The following is a 5567-nucleotide window of genomic DNA, read 5'->3' on the forward strand; positions in this document are numbered from 1 at the left end:
TCAGAGCCTGGAGCCTGTTTCCGATTCTGTGTCTCCCTCTCTCTCTGCCCCTCCCCCGTTCATGCTCTGTCTCGCTCTGTCCCAAAAATAAATAAAAACGTTAAAAAAAAAATTAAAAAAAAAAAAAGGGCACTTTTTATGATGAGCACTGGGTGTTGTATGTGACTAATCACTTAAGTCTCCTCCTGAAACCAATATTGCACTATATTCTAAACTTTAAATTAAAAAAATAAGAAAAGGACCCAAATATACATTTTTCCAGAAAAGATATATAAGTGGCCAATAGCATATGAAAAGATGTTCAACCTTACTCATCACTAGGTATGAGATAATAGAAAATACACATACAGGTCTCTGCACCTGATTCTCCATTTAGAATTCCTAAAACCCTTATAATTTCAAAGTGATAAAAGCACAAGGAGTGTCTCTTATTCTAATATTTGGTCTTTGACGCCATCCCTGATACAGGGCTCCTACGTCCCTTGTAAATTCCTAAGTGATAACTGTATTAGGGGCATCTTTTGCCATAATGAAGCAACTCTGGGTGGGCTCCTGGATGGGGGCTGGTCACCAAATAACCAAGCCATAATTAGATGTTGGAATTGTCAGCCCTTCCACCCCTATCCCCCAGAGAGGGAAGTGAGGCTGGAAATGGAGTTAGTGATTGATCTTGACTAAGTGATGAAGTAGGTAGGGAGTTCATAGAGCTTCCAGGTAGGTGAACACATCCATATACCAATAGGGTCACACATCCCAACTCTACAAGGACAGAAGCTCCTGCACTCAGGACCTTCCCAGACTTCACCCTATGAATCTCTTCACCTGGCTGTTCATCTGTATCCTTTATCATATCCTTTATTTTTTTTATTTTTTAATGTTTATTTATTTTTGAAGGAGAGAAAGAGTGTGAGCAGGGGAAAGGCAGAGAGAGAGGGAGACGCAGAATCCAAAGCAGGCTCCAGGCTCTGAGCTGTCAGCACAGAAGCCCGACACGAGGCTCAAACCCACAGGCTGTGAGATCATGGCCTGAGCCGAAGTCAGACGCTTAACTGACTGAACCACCCAGGCGCCCCTATCATATCCTTTAATAAACTAGTAAATATTAGCAACTATTTTCCTGAGGTCTGTGAGCTGCTCTAGCAAAGTAACTGAACCCAAGTTTATAGCCAGTCAGTCAGAAGCACAAGTGACAACTTAAACTTGCAACCGCCATCTGAAATGGTGTAAGGGCAGTCTTGTGGGATTAGCCCTTAACCTGTGGGAATCTGACACTATCTCCAGGTGTCAGAATTGAGTTAAACTATGGGACACCCAGCTAGTGTTACAGAGACTTGCTTGCTGTGGGGAAAAATTCCCACACATTTGGCAACCAGAAATGTGAAAAGTAAATTATTCTGAGTGAAAATAAAGGAGACAGGAGAGGAGAACAGTAGGTTTTCCAATATAGTAGTGAAATGCAAATCAAAACCACAATGGAATACACTTCACAACTATTAGGGTGGCTTTTACTCAAAAAAGAAATAAGTAAATAAAAAATATTGGTGAGGATGAAATGGGAACCCCTACGTACTGCTGATGGGAATGTGAAATGGTGAAGCCTCCGTGGCAAATGGTATGGTAGTTCCTCAAAAAATTAAACATAGAATTACCACACGATCTAGCAATTACACCTCTGGATATATACCCAAAAGAATTTAAAGCAGGAACTCAAACACAATACGTATTTGTACTCCCATGTTCATAGCAACATTATCCACAATAGCCAAACGATGGAAGCGACCCAAGTGTCCATAAAAGGATGAATGGATAAACAAATTTTGGTATGAACAGACAACAGAATATTACTCAGTCTTAAAAGGGAAGGAAATTCTGGCACATGCTACAACACGGATGAACCTTGAAGACACTACGCTAAGTGAAATAAGCCCGTCACAAAAGGAAAAATAGTATTAAGATTCCACTTACATGAGGTACCTAAAGTAGTCAAATTTATAGACACAGAGAGTAGCATGATGGCTGCCAGGGGCTGATGGGAGGCAAGAATGGGGGATTAATGTTTAATGGTATGGAGTTTCTATTTGGGAAAATAAAGAGGTTCTAGAGATGAATAATGATGATGGTTGGACAATGTGAATATACTTAATGCCACTGAATTGTACACTTAAAAATGGTTAAAATGGTAAATTTTGTTACATATACTTTGCCACAACAACAAATATATAGAGCACACTTTTCAACAATCTCCCCGGTTTTGTGAGACTCAAGTACGATCTATGTAGAAAAGCTCTGTAACCTATACAGCCCTTCACAAATATTAGCTCTTTCTAATCACTATCACCCTGTTTCCCCCAACCTGATAGCATTATCTACATGTTCTATCTAGCCATGCTCACCCAGAAGCACACTGTTGGAGTTTAAGTGTGGTACAGTGATATCCACCTTTGTTTTGCTAAACCCTGGGTTCCATGTGTCAATGCAACAGTCTCCCAGAATTCTGGTTCTGAAACAGAAAAAGCCCACCAAAGACATAAGTTTTAGACAAGCCTGATTGGATTCTAGAGAAAAAATTCAAGAGACTTCCTCCTCTTACCCAGCTTTCCCCAATGCTTGGTTTGGAAGCAGTTCTCATTCAGCAGCAAGAGGTCACCATGCCATTGTCAACAACAAGGAAAATCTTACTCCAATTCAGTTGACCACCTAACTCCCTGGCCTGCTACCAAGCAATGTACCTCAGAAGGCAGCCCTTAAGCAGGTGAACAATCTTGAATCTTCTGGATTCTAGGAAACAAATAGAGGAAATGTAGTCATTAAGCATCAACTGAGAAAAGTAATTAGATAATAAAAATGAAAATGCTAAAATCTAAAGACCACATGATCAGCTTTGATGGACTGCACAATTCTCTACATTGTAGCTTCAGAGATGAACCCTCAAATATTCATAGAAAGTAAAAATATTGCTGCAGAACCAGTGTGATAATGCAGTAATGCAAAACTTAGAATGATGTTTCTGGAAAGCAAGCCAAATGGAACCTACAAACAAATACTGAGCAAGATCTGTATCAGCATTTAGGTGTTCTCTGAGAGCCCCAAGTTTCCTTAACTATTACATGTGCTGCTTACTGAGAATTTCTCCTAACATAGGTAATGCTACAGTGCTATCTGAAATCTTTTTCATGCAATGATGTATACTCAGGAGTTCCTGCCTTTGCAGATAGTCCCTGGAGGACCAATGAGGGATTTTATTCCATGGCTCTTTGAGGAGCTTTAAATGCACATCAAACATGGAAGTAATACTTAGCCCAGCCTTGGAAATTTGACTTTCTACGGCCAAGTCTCTGTACCCTCACATTCTCTTTTTTTTAATATGAAATTTATTATCAAATTGGTTTTCATACAACACCCAGTGCTCCTCCCAACAGGTGCCCTCCTCAATACCCATCACCCACTTTCCCCTCCCTCCCACCCCCCATCAACCCTCAGTTTTTAAGAGTCTCTTATGGTTTGCCTCCTTCCCTCTCTTTTTTTTTTCTCCTTCTCCTCCCCCATGGTCTTAAGTTTCTCAGGATCCACAGAAGAGTGAAAACATATGGTATCTGTCTTTCTCTGTATGGCTTATTTCACTTAGCATCACACTCTCCAGTTCCATCCACGTTGCTACAAAAGACCATATTTCATTCTTTCTCATTGCCACGTAGTATTCCATTGTGTATATAAACTACAGTTTCTTTATCCATTCATCAGTTGATGGACATTTAGGCTCTTTCCATAATTTGGCTATTGTTGAGAGTGCTGCTATAAACATTGGGGTACAAGTGTCCCTACACATCAGCACTCCTGTATCCCTTGGGTAAATTCCTAGCAGTGCTATTGCTGGGTCATAGGGTAGGTCTATTTTTAATTTTTTGAGGAACCTCCACACTGTTTTCCAGAGTGGCTGCACCAGTTTGCATTCCCACCAACAGTGCAAGAGGGTTCCCATTTCTCCACGTCCTCTCCAGCATCTATAGTCTCCTGATTTGTTCATTTTGGCCACTCTGACTGGCATGAGGTGGTATCTGAGTGTGGTTTTGATTTGTATTTCCCTGATGAGGAGTGACGTCGAGCATCTTTTCATGTGTCTATTGTGTGCCCTCACAGTCTTGAATGTCATTGCTTGCTTCACTTATACTTATCCAAGATTCTTAGTATCATCCACAAGACTAAATAAGAACTCAAGATTTTTTGACAAAACTTTCTGCCAATGCCCACAAATCTTGGCTGTGGTTTCCCAAATTCTTTGATTCTCCACCATTAACCCTTTCTCTTGTGCGCAAAGCCCATAAATAATACTTATTCTATATATAGTCCCATTTGTGTACAAATGCATCTTTCCTAGTTTCCCCCCCTACCTCTTCATACTGCACCTATATTTTTGTGTTAACTCAGGTTCAGTCATAACAGCTATGACAGCATCAGACACTTTACCTTCTGTCTTCATTTTGCTATAACCTATTGGCTAAAGATGTATGTCGCTTTGGGAGTGTTGCAGTGATGGAAAAAGACTCAAAGGGACAACACTGAGGCAGGGGACACCAGCACACAGCCTATAAATAGAACCCAAATATACAAAAGCAAAAGCTTATGAAACATCCCTTGCACACACCTCTTTTATAACCAGTTGAGTAGGACTGGTTGATGAAGTGAAAGAACCAACAATCCCTTCTCCACAAATGATTGATGGCAGCACAACAAGCCCCTGGCTACAGGTGCCTCAACATATTCTTGGGTGGTTCATTGTTGTGAGTCATTGGCCCACCATCACCAGGTCAAATACTCGAAGTTCCTTTCCAAAAATGGTAATAAACTTGGAGCCATTCATATTCCCTCAGTTATAATGGGAGGAAATACCTACAGCAGTTAAGCATTCAGTCTCTGAGCCAAAGCGACCCGAGTTCAAATCATGCTTTAGCCGCTTGTTGAGTACCAACAGTCAACTATCTTTTCTTATACCCCACTTGTCCAAGCCCTCGGCCACCTCGCTCCCTCGCCACCACCAAGCACAGGGTGTCCGGGGACTACACAAGAGCAGACAGGAATCTGTTCTCCCTTTACCTGTCCATCTCCTCAGCTATGTTGCCGCCTTGAAGTTGAGCGCTCCTCATTCTCTCATTCCCTAGACTGCCGCGACTCTCCTCATATTCCACCAAACACTCCACCTAAATTTACAAAATAACAGGCACGCTGCTGGAGTGGAACCAAGCACTTCCTTTCCCTAACAAGGCGGAACTAAAGTGAAAGTGCCAAGGTTGTTAGCAAATGACTGCCCTGTTACCATGGTAAAGCGGCTGTCGCCATCTTTATTGTGATCGATGATTCCTCGTGTCGGTGTAAGAATAAATGAATAATAAAGATTTCTACAAACTAAAAGCCTTCCTTCAAGTTAGTCTGGGCCGGCACAAACGTAGGTCGGAACGGAGTTATCATCAGGAAGCAGCCCAGCCCGGAGTGGTTAATGCTTTCGTGGACTGATCGCTGCTGCTGACGGAATGACGCCAGGGGAGGAGCCATGCGTACGCCCAGGCGAGTTG

At 41.8% G+C, this 5567-nt stretch overlaps 1 long non-coding RNA gene across 1 annotated transcript; it reads right to left on the reverse strand.

Annotated features, from left to right (window-relative positions):
* Nucleotides 1–282: 282 nt before the first annotated feature.
* LOC122476763 lies at nucleotides 283–5529 on the reverse strand. Its single transcript, XR_006295599.1, has 3 exons — nucleotides 5092–5529; nucleotides 2591–2778; nucleotides 283–2500 (listed from the first exon to the last, which is right to left on the reverse strand). It is a non-coding gene; the product is annotated as an uncharacterized LOC122476763 (long non-coding RNA).
* Between the last annotated feature and the right edge of the window lie 38 nt (nucleotides 5530–5567).

Source organism: Prionailurus bengalensis, chromosome X, assembly GCF_016509475.1.
Source record: "Prionailurus bengalensis isolate Pbe53 chromosome X, Fcat_Pben_1.1_paternal_pri, whole genome shotgun sequence".
Lineage (NCBI taxonomy): Eukaryota > Metazoa > Chordata > Mammalia > Carnivora > Felidae > Prionailurus > Prionailurus bengalensis.